Source organism: Narcine bancroftii, chromosome 3 (assembly GCF_036971445.1).
Source record: "Narcine bancroftii isolate sNarBan1 chromosome 3, sNarBan1.hap1, whole genome shotgun sequence".
Classification (NCBI taxonomy): domain Eukaryota; kingdom Metazoa; phylum Chordata; class Chondrichthyes; order Torpediniformes; family Narcinidae; genus Narcine; species Narcine bancroftii.
In genome coordinates, this window is record NC_091471.1 from 89,184,379 (window position 1) to 89,204,489 (window position 20,111).

The 20,111-nt window shown below is 40.7% G+C and overlaps 1 protein-coding gene and 1 long non-coding RNA gene across 5 annotated transcripts in view; one reads left to right on the forward strand and one right to left on the reverse strand.

Moving 5' to 3' along the window:
- The window catches only part of LOC138757345 (uncharacterized), a 33,399-nt gene extending 31,135 nt beyond the window's left edge, over positions 1-2,264 (forward strand). Inside the window, exon 3 of the long non-coding RNA XR_011353521.1 lies at positions 1,943-2,264. This is a non-coding gene — a long non-coding RNA (uncharacterized lncRNA). The remainder of the gene's footprint in view (positions 1-1,942) is intronic.
- The window catches only part of adamts6 (ADAM metallopeptidase with thrombospondin type 1 motif, 6), a 293,482-nt gene that overhangs the window by 195,722 nt on the left and 77,649 nt on the right, over positions 1-20,111 (reverse strand). The gene's annotated exons all lie outside the window — the stretch shown is intronic.

Consider the following 20,111-nt stretch of genomic DNA (forward strand, 5'->3'; position numbering starts at 1 on the left):
CCCCAAATCAACACTTTACTTGTGAATCTGTAGGGGTCATCTTCTACACCCGGTGCTTCCGTTGTGGTTTCCTCTACATCGGAGAGACTTGGAGATTGCAGCACCTGTACTCTGTCTGCTTCAATAGCAGGGATCTCCAAGTGGCAACCCATTTCAAATGCCTGCCCCCTTCTCATGCCGACATATCTGAGCATGGTCTCGAGCACTACCAGACTGAGACCACACACAAATTGGAGAAGGAGCACCTTCCAACCAGATGGTATTAACATTAACTTCTCTGGTTTCCATTAGCCTCATCCTTCATCTCTCCCTTTCCCCTATTCCGATGTCACCTTTGTTTATATTTCTCTCTCATTTCCTCTGTCTCCTTTCCTCTAGCCTTGCATTCACAGTCACCCCTTCCCCCTGATCAATTCTCATTTTTCCTCTCCTGTCCTCCTATCCATGTCCAATTATCATCTTTTGCCTGTTGGTCTGTGCTCCTCCCCCGATCCTTCTTCCCTTCTCACTAGCCTTTTCATTCAGACACCTGCCAGCTTTTTGCTCATACCTTGAAGAAGGGCTCAGACCTAAAACATCAGTTATATATCTTTATCTCCTATGGATGGTACTTGCATTGCTGAGTACCTCCAGCATTTTTGTGCTTTTAGTACAATTACAGTGTCTGCAGACTTTTGTGTTTCACTGCATGCTGTCATTTGCTGTGTTGCAAAAAAACCTTTCCAAACGAATGTCAACAATAAAAGAAAAGTTGCAAGGACAGAATAATGAAATCAAGGAGATAAAGAATAATTAGTTTATCTAGAGTACTGAGATGGAGGAAAAACTCATTTGAAAAACAGGCATGGAGGCATAATCAGATAATTATCAGATGATAGTTATCTACTTCACCTGCAAGCAGAATACTTAGCCCTTGACCTGGTATTGTAGCTGGTTCAGTTAAGGTTTTACTTTATGTTAGTGGACTTATCAAAGGCAATAGAATTGAATGCTGAAGGTAGGTGGTTAAACTTTTATTTGTTAGAGGAGGTAATTTTTCACTTATTTGGCAGAAATGTTCATTGCCACTTCTCAACCCCTGCTTGAATGTTGCGTAGGAAATGTTGAAAGCAGCCATGGATGTCACAAATGGAATGGAGGATTCTTTTTGAAATAGCTGTCAATAGTTGAGAACAGGACACTGTTCTAAAGTAAAATATTATAGAAATAGCTGAGAATGTTCATTAGTTCAACCAGCATTTGTGGTGAGAAAAGCAGTGCCAACATTTCAGGACATAGACCTTTTAGTGGAATTCTGCTCTGGGAAATAACTTCAACTGTATCCTGGTGTCAAGATGATTGAACTTCTGCAACCACAACTATCTTTCCTTGTGAAAATTATGGCTACAGCCAGTGGAGAGTTTTCTATTGCCTTGTGACTTCTATTGAGCTGGATCATACTAATACTGACTCGTAGTTCCAAAGGCATCTTCCGGCATTTAACTGCCACCAGGTGTGTAAACCCTGGGCTTGCTATGTTGTAGTAAGTCTATGTGTTGCTGAGTATTAGATGCCAGTACATCTGTCACTGTTCCGTCTCCAAACTCAGTCCAACAATGGGGCCCTGCCTAATTAGGATTTCCTAATATTATTCCAGGCATCTCCAAAACTAGGCAGCAGGATTTAAGGCCTAAGGAAAAAGTAATGTATTTCTTGCTTCCCTTATAATAATATTTACAATATTATTATTTGCAGAAATCATAATCATTTTTAAAATGTCCTGAATATTAATACTTTTAAATCACAAGCTCCAGCTTTGACAGCGAACAAAACTTCAGCTCCAAATCTGCCTCCTGTTCTCCAGGAATGGAGCTTCACGGGTATCCTGCCTGAAGTAAAGTAACTAATTTGAGTGAGGAGGTTCAAGTCAATCAGTCCTCTAATCTGGTTCTGGTAATTGCAGGGAGGCAGGGACTACAGATGACAGCAAGCTGAATTCACCTCAATTCCTGAATAGTTGGCTCAGTACACTTCTGGAAGAAACAAGGAGTGTGTCGCCTGTTGGCCTATTCACACAGTTTAACTTGATCCAGAGCCTGGGGAAAGTAGAAAAGGGATGAAAGGAAGCGCATGTACAAGAAAAATAAGGAATAACTTTCCTTTCAAGGGCTATGGCTCAGAATGTAATGTGCTTGTCATATGAGTCATACATGGCTTGAATTTCTGGTTAAATGAGCTCTTCATTTTTAATAATACAGTTGAGGAGTTTGCAAAAATAGATCTGTCATCAGCTTTCAGACTTTTTCATATTTTTAAGTGCCTGGTCATTGCAGATCAAATAAAACATCAAAAGGACAGCTCCAACATTGTGTTATTTTTAAACACATAAAGCGAACAAACGCTTCCTAAGGAACAATCATCAATGTCAATCCAATGCTAGCAGATTAAAAATCAAATATGACACCTCAAATAAAAACTGACATTATCTTTTAACTATCTTAAAGTCTTGTTAGAACCAAATAGAAAATTTATGTTAGAGTGAGGGTTCAAAAGTTCATAAAGTTTCATTCAATGTGCCAATTTCTTTTAAACAATTTGTGAGCCACATGCCATGCAGTTCATAATTTATCTTTGCAAATATTGAATTCTCAGTAAAGAATTTTTCCTGATATATATTAGAATGCTTCAGATGTTACATGCCAACAAAACTCAAGCTTTGTCATAAATGTTGCCTTAAAAGATCCAAAGCTGCACAGTAAAACTCAGTAGTTGTAAATGTGATGGTCATTGAAAACCAACAGCCTTCATGGGACTTACAAATTTCACTTGTAAACCTCAGCTGAAATATGTAAGGTATGGTTCAGACCACAATATAAGCCATTTGAGTTTTACTCTGTGATTAGAATTTTCCTCAAATTCGTCAATTATAGTTATCCAATAATTTTGAAAATATTCTTATTTTGCTGGATGGTACTATAATATGCAAATGAAATCCAATATTCAATAAGTTAATCCACCATAAAGTAGATACTTGTTTTCTGCTATGGATACATAGACGTGAACTGGATACAAGTCTTGTGTGTTTAAAAAATCATAAGGTCACAAGCGAATGTTCCTCGAATTTGACCCAGTTTGACAAAAAGCACATGGAATAAAGTGATCGACAATGATAAAGAAATAATGAATTGTATCGTGGTAAATTTGAATTCAATTAAGTAATTAAAGGTTCCATTATTGTCATGTAGTACTATATTTAAAATTAACATAAATGAAATTCTTTAGCTTTGTCTTCCTTAAGGAAGATAGAGTCTCCACTTTGTCCAGAGTCCCTTAGAGGTCCCTGTGAGGAATGAACCTTGGTTTACAAGACCCGTGCTCTAAGCATAAGCTATTGGAGCCTCTAATTAACACATTTTTTTGAATAATTTGCAATTGAAAAATAATAGCTGACCCTTGAAACAAGCAATTAACATTATCATAATCAGAATTTATTGTCATGAACGTGTCACAAAACTCAGCGTTTTGTAGCAGCATGTCATAGGTACAAAAATCGCTATAAATGACATTTTAAATAAATAAATAAATTAGCACCAAAAAAAAAAAGAGGTGAGGTAGTTTCTGTGATTCCTTTTCCATTCAGAAACTGATAGAGAAGGAGAAGGAGCTGTTTTTGTACTTTGGGTGTTCATCTTCAGGTTCCTGGACATCATTCCTAAACGTAATATACCGGTGGGTGCAAGTTAATTGGGTGTAAATTGGGCAGCACAGACTCGTGGACTGAAATGGCCTATTACCGTGCTTATGTCTGAATTTTATTTTAAATTAAAAACATAATGGTAGCAGTGAGAAACGAGCATGGATTGGGTGGTGAGGGGCCTTGATGATAGAGGCTGCTTTCTTGAGACACTGTCTCTTGCAGATGTTCTTAATAGAATGAAGAGTAATGCCCATGATGGCACTGCCTGAATTCACAACTCCCTGTAGCCTCTTCCTGTCCTTTGAATTGGCACCTTCACACCAGACAGTGAAGCGACCAGACAGAATGCCCTCTGCTGTACACTTGTAGAAATTTGCAAGAATCTTTGGTAACATACCAATTCTCCTCAAACTCCTAATGGAGCGTAGCCACTGGCAAGCCTTCTTCATGATTGCAACATGAAAGCACCAGGACAGATCTTCAGAGATGCTGACACCAAGAAATTTAAAGTTATTTACCCCTTCCACTGCAGCCCCCTCAATGAGGACTAGTTTGTGTTCTCCTAGTTTTCCTTTCCTAATTCTACAATCAGTTCCTTAATCTTGCTACCATTGAGTGCAAAGTTGCTGTTGTGACACCACCCAACAAGCTGATCTATCTCATTCCTGTACCTTTCCTCACTGCTGTCTGTGATTCTGCCAACGACCGTGGTATCATCAGCAAATTTGCAGATGGCTTTTGAACGGTGCCTAACCCACAGTCATGGGGGTAGAGAGTGTAAACCAGGGAGCTAAGCATGCATCCTTGAGGTACACCTGTGTTGATTTTCAGTGAGGAAGAGACTTCACATTGACTGAGGGCTTCTATTGAGCAAATCCAGGATCCAGTTGCAATGGAAAGTGCAGAGATCCAGGTTTTGGAGCTTGCCAACCAGTACTGAGGGATGATGGTGTTCAAAACTGAGCTATAATTGACGAAAAGCAGCCTGATGTACATTTAGGCTTCGATTTGTAGGATATAATGGACTACAATCCCTGCCGTAGATATCAAGTATCTGACTCTGTTTCTAGCTTCACTCAGAATTGCCTCTGCTGCTAAGATAACCTTTTGTAAGTCATAATTGAACTTTCTGTGGAGATCTTAACGCCATCAACCTTGTCCTCAGCAGGTTGTGAATCCTTTGATTCATCTGCAGCATTTGGTTGGGGTACTCACAGTATGTGCATTAAAGTTAATGCAAACATTAATTTTACTATTTAACAAACAAAATAAGTTTAAACCAAGTTACTTCATTGAACCATGCCACATCACGCTAATTTACTAATTTCATTGTACCAACTGGATACATATATAGATGTTCATAGTTTTGAATTTACCCAGGTTATAAGAATATCAATCATTTTTTGAATAATTAATTACTAGAAGGAAAAACTGTTGACATTAACAATTATATTACTGGCTGCATTTCGTAATGAAGAAATGGATTGAAAAAAAAGATGAGAATACAGTCATTTTAAATGAACTGTAATCGTAATATCATTTCAATTTAACACCGGTTCACTGTTTACAGTGTGAAGAATTCAGTCATGAAAGTAGGATAAAAGAAATACAAGGGAAAGACACATTTGTTCAGTCCCTTTCATGGTTTCAGTATGTCCCCAAATGCTTCAGACCCAATGAACTATTCACAAGGTGAAGGAATAAATGCACCCAGAACACACCTAACAAACAACAATGCTATAATCTGTTTAAAGGACACATTGGATACAATTTTTTATATACTACGCTGATCTCTCGTATCTGCCTGAAAAAGTAAATGTTGTCTTGGTATAATGCACCAATGTAAAAAAAAAACAGGGGTAGCCAAACTTGCTTAGCACAAGAGCCACATGGATTGGATGACCACTTCACTGAACACCTGTGTCCTGTCTGTAAGTCCAAGTTTGAACTCCCAGGAGCCAACCACTTCAGTCTTGATAAAGGATCTCAACCTGAAATGTTGACTGACTATTTCTATCTGTAGGTGCTGCCTGACTCACTGTGTTCCTCCAGTAACTCAATGTTTGTTTAAATTTCTAGCAGCTGAATTTTTCATTTCTCTCCGATACTTTTATTTTTTTTAATTACCTAATTTTTCTAACTGTGGCCTCTTAACCCAGCAGTGTCATTCTTGCTGTAGAGTCAGCCCTACTCTGGAGCTTGGTGCATATAATTCAGTAAGACATGATGCCACAAGACATGAAAAAATATTACATACACATTTTTACTCTTACATGCATAACTTGTTACAGAACTTTTATATCAATATTAAGAAATACATATTATGCAATAATATTTATTCATGTGTTTAGTTTTTAAATTACTAATTTGTATTAGTTTCAATAAAAGTAAACATATACAAACCAAATATTTTCAAAATCCTGATTGATTTTCCTTGGAAATCTCTGCCCAAGGAAGCAGGAGAGACTGTCTCATTAAATACATTTAAGAGGGAGCAAGATAGATTTTTGCATAGTATGGGGTTATGGGGGAAAAGGTGGAGCTGGGTACATGGCCAATTCAGTTGTGATTTCACTGAATGTGGGAGCAGGCTTGACAGGCCAGATGGAGGACTCTGGCTCCTGTTTCTGATGTGTTGCAGTGTCCACAGGTGAGTGCACGATGCAGGAAGCGAGCCAATGCAAAGCTGCCTCCTGCGGCAGGGTGAGGCCAGGGGGCCCACATCTCTGTTCCTCCCTGTCCCACCCTCCATTTCCCTCTTCCCAATCGCCAGTGGAACGGGGCAAGCACCACTGCGAATAGCGGCTGGGGTATGGAGCTGTCTAACCTCTGTGCTGCCTGGTGCTAACTCTCCATCTGGTGGGGCCAGGGCTTGCCCGTGGCCACTGACAAGACCTTCATTGCTGCTGCCAGCTCCAGTTCTGTCTTGGCTTGGTGTCTGGATGAGGTCCTCATTGGAGACCCCCTTCAGCCTCTCCTCCCTGTCACTGTCACCTTGCTTCCTGTGGAAAACCACTGTTATACTGTGATTGGCAACTGACGGCTGGACATACCTCCCAAGACTGATCCTACCCATTACCCCATTGTATGCTCCCCACTCTTCCTGCCATGATCAGTCAATGAGGTTGGTTACTGCTCCAGTCTATGGTCAATAAAAGCCTATCAGTTTCACAATCTCAGTCTTTTGTGGTAATTGATGGTGCATCAATTTTATTGATTATATTTTTCAAAGGAAATGGAGCAATACCTGAAACCAGAAAGACTCAACATAAACCCTCAATCCTCTGAAACCCTGAACACGTTCAAACTCTGGCTCTGTTGCTTTGAGGACTTCCTGATGACGACTGCAAACATTGTTAACACAGTCGAGGACATACTGAAGTTCCTCTTCTCATGAGTCGGACCCCTGCTCTTCCAAATGATCAACAATGCCAAATCATATGCAGAGGCCATGGCTACACTTAGCGTCCAGTATCGCAGAAGGGTGAACAAGGTCTATGCATGGCACCTCCTGGCCACCAAGAAGCAGCGACCCAGTGAGTTGAGTGCCGAGCACCTCCGTACGCCCTGCACGGCATGCAACTGCAAAGCCATGACAGCTGTCCAGAATGTAGAGGACCTCATCTGGGACGCCTACATGATTGTCATCCGGTACAGATACATAAGACTGCGACTTATGAGCAGAAGGTACTTGTCCTGCAGGGGGTGGTTGAATTAACAGAGGCGCTGGATGTGATCCTCCAAAGCTTGGATGACTACTTGGCTGCCATGGGCATTGCTATCTTACGATGGGGGACCATCTTGCGCAGTGAGTGAATGGTCACAGACATCATTGCACTCCTCTAGTGATCTGACCTCTGTAACCATGACGAGTGATCACACCAAATGCTACATTTGTGGGCAGGGAAAGCACTCGAGGAAACGCTAGATGCAGCAAAAGGACATCACGCAAAAGACTGCCAGTCTAACCCATCCACGAAACCTAACAGCACCATGTGTGGACAGCCACCACCCCAGGCAGCGCGATTGGCGTCATCCCCTCTACGGACTTGCGATGGCACATGCGAGACATGAGGGCCGCCATTTTGGATTGCATGGCTGGTGCCATTTTCTCAAGCCTACAGCACCACAGGTGAAATGCAAAGGTGGCCATCTTAGGAACTCAGGCCCTCATCGGGCTCAGACAGTGAGTCCATATTGGCCCCCATCACACTTAACCAAGAGAAATGACATGAACTTGTCAGGTCCAAGATGGATGTCCAGGTAAACAGGTGCATAATGAACTGCTTGTTTGATAGCGGGAGTACGCAAAGCTTTATGCATCCTGATACCACTAAATGCCTATCTCTCAAAGTGCAGCCAGTGAGCCATAAGATATCACTCATGTCCAAATCCCATACAGCAGACATCCACGGGTTCTGCTCAGTGACTTTGTCTATCGAAAACGCTTCAGGCTCCTCGTAATGCCGCAGCTCTGCGTCCCCTTGCTGCTGGGGCTGTACTTCTAGTGTCAACTTAAGAGCAGGACATTGGAGTTCAATGGGCACCTCCACAGTTCCTAGACAACCCTCTACACACCCCTCCACTGCTGTTCATGAACCTCACCCTCAACTGCAAGCCGGTGGCCAACAGGAGCAGGTGACCCTGAACTGCAGACAGGCTTTAATCAAGTCAGAGGTTCAGCTTTTGTTGGGCAAGGGTATTATCAAGGCTAGCAATAAACCCTGGAGAGTCCAGGTGGTGTAGAAAAGAACAGGGTGAAGAACAGGATTGTAAAAGATTATAGCCAGACCAACCACCGGTACACGCAGTTCAATGTGTACCCCCTTCCCGCATATTCAATATGGTTAATCAGATTACACAATATCAGGTATTTTCCCTACAATTGACCTCAAGTCAGCCTATCACCAGCTCCTGATCTGCCTGAACGACCAGCAGTTGATGCGGATGGCCATCTCTACCACTTCCTCTGGGTCCCCTTCAGCGTCACCATCTGGGTTTCCGTTTTTCAGCGGGAGATGGACCGCATGGTGGACCACTATAAACTGCATACCTCTTTTCTACATCGTGAGAATGTGACCATCTGCGGCCATGACCTGCAGGACCATGATGAGAACCTTCAAAAATTCCTCTGAGCTGCAAAGTTCCTGAGCCTTACTTATAACTGGGAGAAATGTATGTTCTGGACAACCTGACTAGCCATTCTTGGCTGCATGGTCGAAAATTGTATCATTGGCCCTGACCCCGATCCAATGCACCCGATTTTGCCCTGGCTGCTGCACTCAATCAAGCTGGCACATCTGACGCCTTCTTCTCATCCACCCTCCAAGGCCCTGAAATCTGCCACTCCTCAGTCGAAAAGGAGGCCCAGGCCATTGTGGAGGCAGTACAACACTGGAGGCATTAGTTGCTGGCAAATGGATCACCCTCCTCATGGACCAACACGTAGCGCAGGCTGTGACTGTCCTGGGAAACCTCCGGTCTGGTTGTATGGATTCTCAGAGTTCCAAGGCAGCTTCACCAGCGCTGGTATCTTCTCCAGCCGATATATTTCCCCGGGCTGCATGTTACATTTCAAAGAGCTGCATGCAGCTCACAAGCCATAGTTTAGCCACCCATGGTTTAAATCATTTGTGAGATGGACCAGAATAATTTCTGAGGGCCAAGCATGTGAAGTGTTTCATCATTTTAACTGTAATAACCATAAAATAATATTGACATGTACCAACCCATCCCCATTCTGGAAACTCAACAGCCACTTGGGTCTTTAAGTCTACTGATTTACAAAATAAACATTGGCTTCCAAAGTATATTTATGAAGTTGTGGTGGCGCACATCCTCATGGTGAACCGGCCCCGCTTGTATCGCCACGTGGCGGAGCAGCCATGGGGAAATGGTGTCATCAGAGGTTTCTCTCTGACTCCAGCATCCCTTCCAGCGCACACCCTGGGCAGCGATTATGATGTCACAATGCACCAGGTGACTGAGCTCATGCTGCCCTTAAAGGGGCGCGCTGAATTTGAATAAAACCTGTCATTAACGACCCTCCACGTGGTGGCTGTGATTCTTCCACTGCTCACACCGCCACAAAGTTGCCATTATCTTGTTTCATTTCTTAAAGTTACCTCTAGTTTTCTCTCGTTAGTTTAATTGCAATCCTAATTGTATTTAGCCATACATCTATCAGACCATTAAGTACATGATGGGCACTACTGGAGTTTGTCTGGCTTACACTTCCATTCTGTTCTCATACTATAGCAGCTGTAAAGTTCCTGTCATAGTCCAAAAAGGCAACCTATTTTTCTAGCACTTCCAACCGTGTCACATGCTCCAGGGTTAGCCATAAGAAAACATCTGATGGGATGTCGTCTACTGGCTTCATGAATATCTCTAATTTAATGTATCATCCAATTAAAGATACCTTGAGCAAAGCAGTTCTCTCTCAGTACATTGGTATCAACTAGATTATATGCACCAAGCTCCAGAGCAGGGCTTGAAAACACACATCTGACTCTACAGCAAAATGCCACTGCTGGGTTAAGCTGCCAGTTAGAAACATAAGGTAATTTAAAAAAAATAAAAGTATCAGATACAGAATAGTGATTTGAACAGTGAGTTACTGGAGGAACAGAGTGAGTCAGGCAGCATCTATAGATAGAAATGGTCAGTCAGCATCTCGGGTTGGGATCCCTTATTGAGACTAAAGTGGTTGGCTCTTGGGAGTTCAAACTTAGACTTACAGACAGGACAAAACAGGTGTTCAGTGAAGTGTTCATCCAATCTATGTTTTTGGATCTAAGCATGAGATCCCCATAGTCAACCATTTCAATTCCCTTCCTTGGCCTTGGCCTCATCTTTGAGTAGGGTGAGACAAATTATAAATCTGAGGAAAAACACATCATATAACATTCTTAAACCCAAAGGTATGAACATCGACTTTTATTTTCGGCTAACATTCACCTTTATCTGTTTCCATATTTTCCTTAACTACTGTCATTTTTACATTTCTCTCAAATCTTCCCCTCTCTAAGTGGACTCTCCCTCTATTTCTCCACCTCTCTCAGCTTCTATCCAATACGCTATCACCTCCTAGTTTCTTTCCATTTCTTCCACCCCTTAAAAATAATTGATATATCCTCTTTCCACTTTAATCTCGATAAAGGGAACCAACCCAAAAGATTGACTGACCCTGGATGCTGCCTGATTCACTGAGTTTCTCCAGCAGCTCTTTGTTTGTATTAAATAGAACATGTTTGAAATGTCATTTTTCCAAGTTTCATTCAACGTGCTCATTGACTTGCTTTAGGATTTCCAATTTTTAATTATTACATTTACGTTATCTATATTTTTTGAAATTATATTCAGATGGCTTCAGTCAAACTTGAACATCCATCAAATGTGGAAATGTTCAAAAATGTTTTCATCAATGGATGAATGAAGAAAGGTTTCAATGACTTGTCACAAATATTGTAAAACGATGAGATGCATTTTTAGATCATGAGCACAAAAATGTTGCAATGAATATTTCTATCTTTCATAAATTATAGCATCAATTATAATGCTGTTTATTTATTTTAAAATATATGCTTTTTAAAAAATTTGTTCATTCAAAATCAAATGACCTTTTGTAATATGTATTTGCTTTGGTTGAAGTTAATTGACAATTTCTATTTATGCTAATCTTTAAAAAAAATAGTGATTCAAACAAGGCAAATTGTGGTGGCATGCTTCCTTAAAAATGTCCTGGGTGCAACTTTAAAATATGTGAATGTTAATTTGAACGACTGTAGACATAGTACAATTCTTGCAGCATTTAAGGCTGCTTTGTGAAAGCAATAAAGTTCAGGGGCCAAAATGGAACTAATTACAGAAATGTAAACACAACCTAAATTTGCTTATTTTTCTCCGTAAAAGCAGACATATTACAGAAACATAACAAAACCATTCTGCTCTGTCAACTCTTCTATAAAGCCTTTTATTCAAAAACATAAGGATTTAGCAAGTTTCAGTTCATTACAATCTCCATTTACAACTACATTTAATCTATTTTTGCACTAAAAGTAAAACAGTTAATTCAGAAAGGAAACTATAAGTCACTTTGTATTTAAAGATACTGAGTTTCACCAGAATTCAATAACATGGCCTGTCTTCAAAATATTTCGATTGATAAGGAACTCCAATACTTGGAAAATCAGAAATAAACCAACATTTTTCAGGAAAATGATACAGAATATAAAAAATGGAAAAAAAAAATCAATATTTATAGTCTTTAATTCTTAATAGCATTCTTAATACCATTCTTCAAAGAACAACAGAATCATGGAATTATACATGACAGAAACAAGCAATTTTGGTCTATATCTATGAAGTCCATGATGATGCCTATATACACAAATCCCATTTGCTCACATTTAGTCCATAGCCCTCTACACCAGTCTTAGATCCAGGCCCATCTACAGCTTTCCTATCCAAGTATCTGTTCAAAATAAAAACACACAGATATGCTGGAGGAACTCAGCCAGTCTTGCAGCATCCATCAGTGATGAAGATCTATTACAGGTACTGACGTTTCGGGCCTGAGCCCTTCTTCAAGGATTAGATTGTTTTTACCCAATCACAGCATCTGCAGACATTCTTGTTTTACTTAGTATCTGTTTAAATACATTTTAATTGTTGTAAATGAATTTAGCAGCTCATTCTAGATATTCAGCACCTTCGTGTGAAAGAATTTATCCTTCCCATCTTTAACTTTCTCCCTTTTTACCTTAAACTTCTGTCCTCTAGTTCTAGACTCCTCATCTCTGGGGAAAAAAAAATTCTTGTTATCTATCTTATCTATGCCCCTCAAACTCATAAACCTCCATACGGTCATCCCGAGCCTCCAACATTCCAGGGAGATCCAGTCTCTCCTTATAACGGCAGTCTTCCATTCCAGGCAACATCCTGTCAAATCTCACCTGCATTCTCTCTATTGCTACCACATACCGTAAATATTCGTGTATAGTGGGAAAAATTTTGTACCGAAATTCGAGCTCAAAGTAGGGTGGGGGGGGCGCATTATATGCAAAGTTATTGTTTTAATGATTTTTTTTCTGCCAGGTTTAATGATATCAGCAGTAACCTACATTGACGGCAGCATGACTAGGTGGGGGGTGGGGGAAAAGTGATGTCAGCTTGACTTGGGTGGGTGAGGGGGGAGAGAGATGCCCGCACGACTTGGGCAGCCAAGGGGGAAAGAGAGAGACACCAGCGTGAATCGGGCAGGCGAGGGGGGGAGAGAGGCGCCAGTGTGAATCGGGTGGGTGAGGGGAGGGGGGGATTAAAATTTTTCTCCCTTTCCCCCCTCAAAAATGGAGGACACATTATACATGAAGTGCATTATACACAAATATTTATGGTAATTCCTGTAATGTAGCAACCATAACTACACAAACTCCTAATGCAGTATAATTTCATTTTGTATAGCTATGACATTGATGTCTCAAATCTCACACTTTCTGCCTCAGTCTCTGAAGGGAAGTATACCAAATACCTTCTTCATCTACCAAATATATTATAAGCAACATCACTTTTTTTATAAATTTCCATTCAGGAAAAAAAACATTCACAACTACCTTCTGCCTTCTCTCACAAGCCTATAACCCCCAACTAAATTAAAATATCTTGCACAGATTTCTTGGAACATATTTATAATTTATTCTACCAATGAAATGCAGCTCTCAATTGCCACGATTTTGTACTGTAATCAGATGGATCCATTCAGTACAGTATTGGGATGTATTTGATTGAATCAGGTATTAATCTACCAACAAATTCAATTATCAAAATTTTAAAAACACTGAAAGAAGTTACTGATTATTTGGGGGTACTGACTCAAAATATTCCATATATTTACTGATACCTTTTTCTAAAGCAAGACAGTTAACTCATTTCAAGTGATCAAATGTAAAATTCATATGTTCAACCACATTTTGTCCACAAGCATAATCAGACAAATACTCTGTGGTTACATTTCCATATTTACAGAACGTCTGCACCATTATTTTGCTCAAATAATGTGATTAATTCACTAGGTATGAAAAAAGTTTAACACTTTATTTAAACATTTATGTTAATAAACAGCAGATGCAATATCTCTCTTGACATTAAACACAATTTCACATATTATCCCATTCTTTATAGTGTGGCCTGACTCACAATAGGATCAATTTTATTATCAAATTTCAGATTTATTGTCAGAGTAAATACATGACATCGCATACAACCCTGAGATTCTTTTTCTGCGGGTGAGGCAGAATTAAAGTTTCAAGGTTCCATTATTGTCAGGTACCACTTACTGGTAGTGCAAAAAACAAACTGTACTCAATATATACATGTAAACAAATATAAATAAACTGACTGTGCAGTACAGAGAGAAAAAAAAGACAATAAAGTGCAAAAGTCAGAGTCCTTAAATAAGTCCCTGATTGAGTTTGTGATTGAGGAGTCTCATAGTGGATGGGTAGCAAATGTTCCTGAACCTGGTGATGCAAGTCTTGAGACACCTATATCTGTTTCCTGATGGTAGCAGCGAGAACAGAGCATGTGCTGGGCAGTGTGGAATCTTGATCCAGACGACCCAGAAGCCTAACAGAAGCCTAATAACCTGACTATGCCTGAGATTGTCTGATCTTGGAAGCTAAGCAGGGTCAGGACTGGTCAGTACTTGGAGGGGAGACTGTCTAGGAACACCAGGTGCTGTAGGTTTCTGTGAGGGGCGCTGGACAAAGTGGGGACTCTCTGCCTTATGACAGGCAAAAATGAAAGAATTTCATGTATGTTACATTCTAAATGTACTACTACATGACAATAATGCTGCTCTCCAACAGCAGCGTTCCCCATAAATGTTCACGACGATGGTAAAGGTTTTTCCTGTGATGTCTGGGCTGTGTCCACTACCTTTTGCAGGACTTTATGTACAGGCATATTGCTGCCCCCATACCAAACAGTGATGCAGCCAGTCAGCACACATTTGTAGAAATTTTCCAGGGTTTTTGATGTCTGTAAAACCTCCACAAACTCTTGAGGAACTACAGGTGGTGATGTGCTTTCTTCACAATGCCTTTAGTGTGTTGGGTCCAGGAAAGATCCTCCGAGATAGTGACTCCCAAGAACTTAAATTTGCTCACCCTCTCCACCTCTGCTCCCAGGACGACCACTGCATCATACATATCTAGTTTTCCCTGGGGCACACCATCTTGGTGGCTGGAGCCACTCTGGCACCGGAGAAGGTGGTAGCTGTCCAACGTTTCCCCAAACCTTCCACCCTCAAAGGCCTGCAAGAGTTCGTGGGGATGGTGAACTTTTACCATTGGTTCATCCCCAGTGCTGCTTGTACCATGCACCCACTGTTCGCACTTATTGCCGTGAAGGAAAAGATCTTATCCTGGTCAGAAGGCTTTTACAGCAACGAAAGAAGCCCTCACCAATGCGACATTGCTGGTGCACCCATGCCCGGAGGCACACACACGGCGCTCTCAGTGGACGCCTCAGCTACGGCAGTCGGGGGAGTTCTGGAGCAATAGCTCGATGGACAATGGTGCCCACTGGCCTTTTTCAGTAAACAGCTGCACCCGCCGAAGCTCAAGTACAGCGCGTTCGATCGGGAGCTCCTGGCGCTGTACTTGGCCATCCGCTATTTCCTGGAGGACAGATCCTTCACGGTCTTCAACAATCAGCTCCTTGATTTTGGTGACATTGAGTATGAGGTTATTGTTGGTGCACCATTTGGCCTGGTTTTCAATCTCCCTCCTATATGCTGACTCATTGACCCTTTTTATACAACCCACTGCTGTGGTATCATAAGCAAATTTGTAGATGGTGTTGTCGTACTGAGCCACACAGTCAAAGGTGTAAGGCAAGTAGAGTAGGGAGCTAAGAACTATGGTGCTCCAGTACTGATGGAGATTGTGGAGGAAAGGTTCTTACAAATCCACACTGATTGTGGTCTGGAGGTGAGGAAATCAAGGATCCAAATACACAGTGGGGTGTTGAGTCCCAGGTTTTGGAGTTTGCTGATCAGTTTTAAGGGGATGATGGTGTTAAAAACCAATCTGTAGTCAATAAAGTGCATCTTGATGTATGTAGCTTTGCTATTCAGGTGTTCCAGAGCTTTGTGTAGAGCCAGTGAGATGCTCAGACAGTAGCTGATACGTTTCATCACCAGACTTTCAAAATACTTTAGCACTGTTGATGTGAGTGCCACTGGACAAGAAGTCATTTAGGCAGGTTACCACACTCTTCTTGGGCACCGGTACGATTAACAACCAGATTGAAGCAGATTATGTAATTTAGACTCTGCCACAGCCGTCGGGTAACCTTCATGGTTTCCATTTTTGTACGGAACTCCATTTCGCCTGGGAGATGGCTTTCCATAGGTTGTACCTGCTCCTTCTGTAATGATCTGGATCGCTGGACTTAAATGCCTGTGATCTGGCTCTCAGCAGATTCTGGATTTCATTGTTCACCCACAACTTCAAGATGGGGAAAACACTGAATGATTTGATAGGGACACATTCAACCACAGCTATGTTGATGAAGTCGGTAGCAGCCCTGTATTATTATTCAGATCCTCAGCTGACTCCTTGAACACTGCTGATTTGAGGATATCCTGCAACTGTTCTTCATCCTCCTGCAAGCATATTATAGTTGTCCTGATCTCCAGACCCTCTCTCTGAATGTATGAAGGCAGAAGGAGCACAACCAAATGATCTGACTTGTCAAAATGCAGTCTCGGGAAAAAACAGTAGGCCTTGCTTAACTTGGTGTAGCAGTGCTGGGACCTCTAGTACAGCAGGTTAAATGCTGGAGGTAGATAGACAGGCTTTTCTTGAGACAGGCCTGGTTAAAGTCTCTGACTATGATTTCAACTGCATCTGGGTGGTCTGTCTCTTGTTTACTGACCACATCATGCAGCTCTGCAAGTGCCTGCTTGTAATCGCCATAGGGAGGGATATAAACTCTGGTGAGAATCACTGATGAGAACTCTCAGGGTAGATAGAAGGGTCTGCATTCAATCAAGATTTGCTCTAAGGCAGTAGAGCAGGAGGTCAACATAATTCCAATGTCCATGCATTACCCAGTATTAACAAAGAAGCACACACCGCACCCCTCCTTTTTCCAGAATCCGTTCTGCTCCACTCTGCCAGTCTCCAATATCACCCTTTAAATGTTAACAGCACAGTAGTTTCAAAACTGGCGCAACAACCAAAGCAGCCAGTTAACCTTAATGTTGCAGAGGGCAACAATTTAAGAAGAAACTATCAGCCTTCTTGCCTGTTTCAGACTCATTTTAATATGCAACTTGGGATTACTGATTAGACATTTAGGTTAGATTTGATCTCAACATGTGCTTTGTACATTCCACCTGGGGCTGCTGAGTTTGTTCTCTTTAGAACAGTGAATTAAACAGTAACTGAATCACAGAATGGTTACAACATGAAAAGAAGCTGTTCAGCCCAATGAATTAACATGAATTCCCTATTGAAGCAATCCAGCCAATTCCATTTCTGTGCCCTCTCCCCTCAAGCTTCTCATACACTTTTCCAGTTCCCTTCTGAACACTACAATTAAATCTGCCTCCACTACAACCCCTGGTGGTGCATTCCAAACTGTAACCACTTGCTGCATTAAAAAGTCTTTCATCATGTCATTTGTTTTTTTTTCCTCAATCACCTTCACTATGTCCCTTTCTTGACTTTTCTGCAATTTGGAACAGGTTCTCTCTGTCTAGACCCTTCGTGCCTTTAAATAGGTGTATCAGATCCTCTCGAAACTTCCAATGCTCCAGCAATGCTGAACCAATGCCTTACAAAGGTTATTCATGACTTCAATATTCTTCAGTTCTGTGCCTCTGATTATATAGCCCAGGATCCCAAATGCTTTTTTAACCACTTTAACAGCCTGCTCAGCCAGCTTCAATAAATTATGCATGTATGCCTCTAAAGAAAAGTACAGATGTTGACAGGCACTGGTTTCACGACCATTTGTTTCATACTGTTCCGAGATCAACCACTGATATTCCCTTTGCTCTTTCCACCCCTGTTACTTTGGGGCAATTTTAATCATGTTTGATTTCTAACTTTGGAGTTCTGACGAAAGATCAGCCTGAAATATTCTCTGCTTCGTTCTCCCCAAATGTTGCTGGGCCTGCTGAATATTTACAGCATATTCTCTCTTTATTATCTCTTTATCTTTCTGCTCTGTTAATCCCTTCAAAATTAAGGGACTGGGCAGATACATGGCGAATGCACTACAATGTGGATAAATGTGAGATTATCCACTTTGGTACTACAAACCGGAGGGCAGATTACTATTTGAATGGCAATAGATTAAGAGATGGGGAAGTGCAGAGAGACCTAGGGGTACATACACCAGTCTCTGAAGGCGAGTATGCAGGTACAGCAAGCGGTTAAAAAGGCAAATGGTATGTTGGCCTTCATACCAAGAGGGTTTGAGTCTAGGAACAAGGATACCTTACTGCAGTTGTACAGGGCCTTGGTGAGACCCCACCTGGAGTATTGTGTGCAGTTTTGGTCACCTTATCTAAGGAAGGATGTTCTTGCAATGGAGGGAGTGCAGTGGCGATTCACCAGGCTGATACCTGGAATGGCAGGAAAGACTTGTGAGGAAAGATTGCGCAAATTGGGATGGTACTCCCTGGAGTTTAGAAGATTGAGAGGGGATCTCATAGAGACGTATAAAATTCTGGCAGGACTGGACAGAATGGATGCAGATGGGATGTTTCCAAGGATGGGAAAATCCAGAACCCGGGGCCATGGTTTGAGGATAATAGTCAAACCATTTAGGACCGAGATGAGGAGGAATTTCTTGACCCAGAGGGTGGTGAATCGGTGGAATTCATTGCCACAGAGGGCAGTAGAGACAGGTTCATTAAATATATTTAAGAGGGAATTAGATATATTTCTTCAGTATAAGGGTATTAAAGGTTACGGAGAGAAGGCGGGGACGGGGTACTGAACTTTAAGATCAGCCATGATCTCGTTGAATGGCGGAGCAGGCTCGAAGGGTCGAATGACCTACTCCTGCTTCAATCTTCTATGTTTCTAAGCCCACTTGTTTATATTGATTCTTTACATTCTTCCTACTGGAATGCAACACTTTACATTTCTTGACATTAAATTTCATCTGCTATTTATTTGAACTTTCCAACATAGGCTATCTATATGCCCTTGATTGATAGAGATGCTACATATAACATTAGAATTACTATATTCCAAAAACTGATTCTACTTGCTTCAGGGTATAAGTAATCACAGGATACGGGAATATAATTTTGGCAAAAGCATGAGGTGGGTGTTTTGTTATAACCTGCAATACAGTGCAAAGTCATAAAACTTTGCAGGACTATAGTAAAAGAGGAGGGGAATGGGACTAATTGGGAAGGTTTTCAAAGATATAGCACAGATGGGTTGAATATCCTCCCACAGTTCTCAAAGATTCTCTGTTTCCACAAAACATATGTAATACCAGAATCTTATTCAAAAAAATTCAAGTATAGCTGCAATAACAGACAAACACAAGTACTTAATATGACATTCTCAAGGGTTATACTAGCTCTAAGAATCTAGGATAGAGACTAAAAATTAATAGATCCATATTTCAAAAAGACAAGACTAGGATTTGGCCTGTGACATTATACACTTAAAATAAATGCTCTTGTTATTGTGCACTTAACAAAATAGATTTCATATAAACATGGGAAAAATCTGGTCTGTTTAAAACAAAACTGTACACTCAACAAGTATATAATTAACTGGAGTGCTATACTTTTAATACTTACAGAGTAACACCACTTCAAATTAAAGCACATATGGCTGTAAGATGATAATATGCATGTCATGTACAATAAAATGGCCCTTAAAGAAGTAAATCTTCATTTTCAGGTATATCTTCATGGGAGGATAAGGGTAAAACCATCTTCAATGCTAATTTTTAAAGGCATTTTTAGTGGCACTTCTGTTCAGAATAATCAACAAGATACTCAAGTATTTGTCATGAAAAACAGTACTGACATTTAGCATAACATTTAAAGAGTAATGAATAATATCTCCAAATATATATATATTAATTTAATGTACTATTTAATAGAGCTCATCCTATAATTAATGGAAGTAAGGAATGTATCAAAATCACAAAAGTTTATCCTTGGCACTCAAGGAACTGAAATAAAATCTGATAATGATCATTGTAAAAATTGATAGATTTTACTCTGACATAGGGTGGAATTAAAAATTGTAGAGAATTATATTGAAATTTTAAATGTTTAAATTTATATGGCTGATAAATTGAATTTTATTAGTATTAACATTAATGGGATTCAGAATCAAATAGAGCAGGAAAAAAATAATAGTTTATTTGAAAAAAATTAAAACAG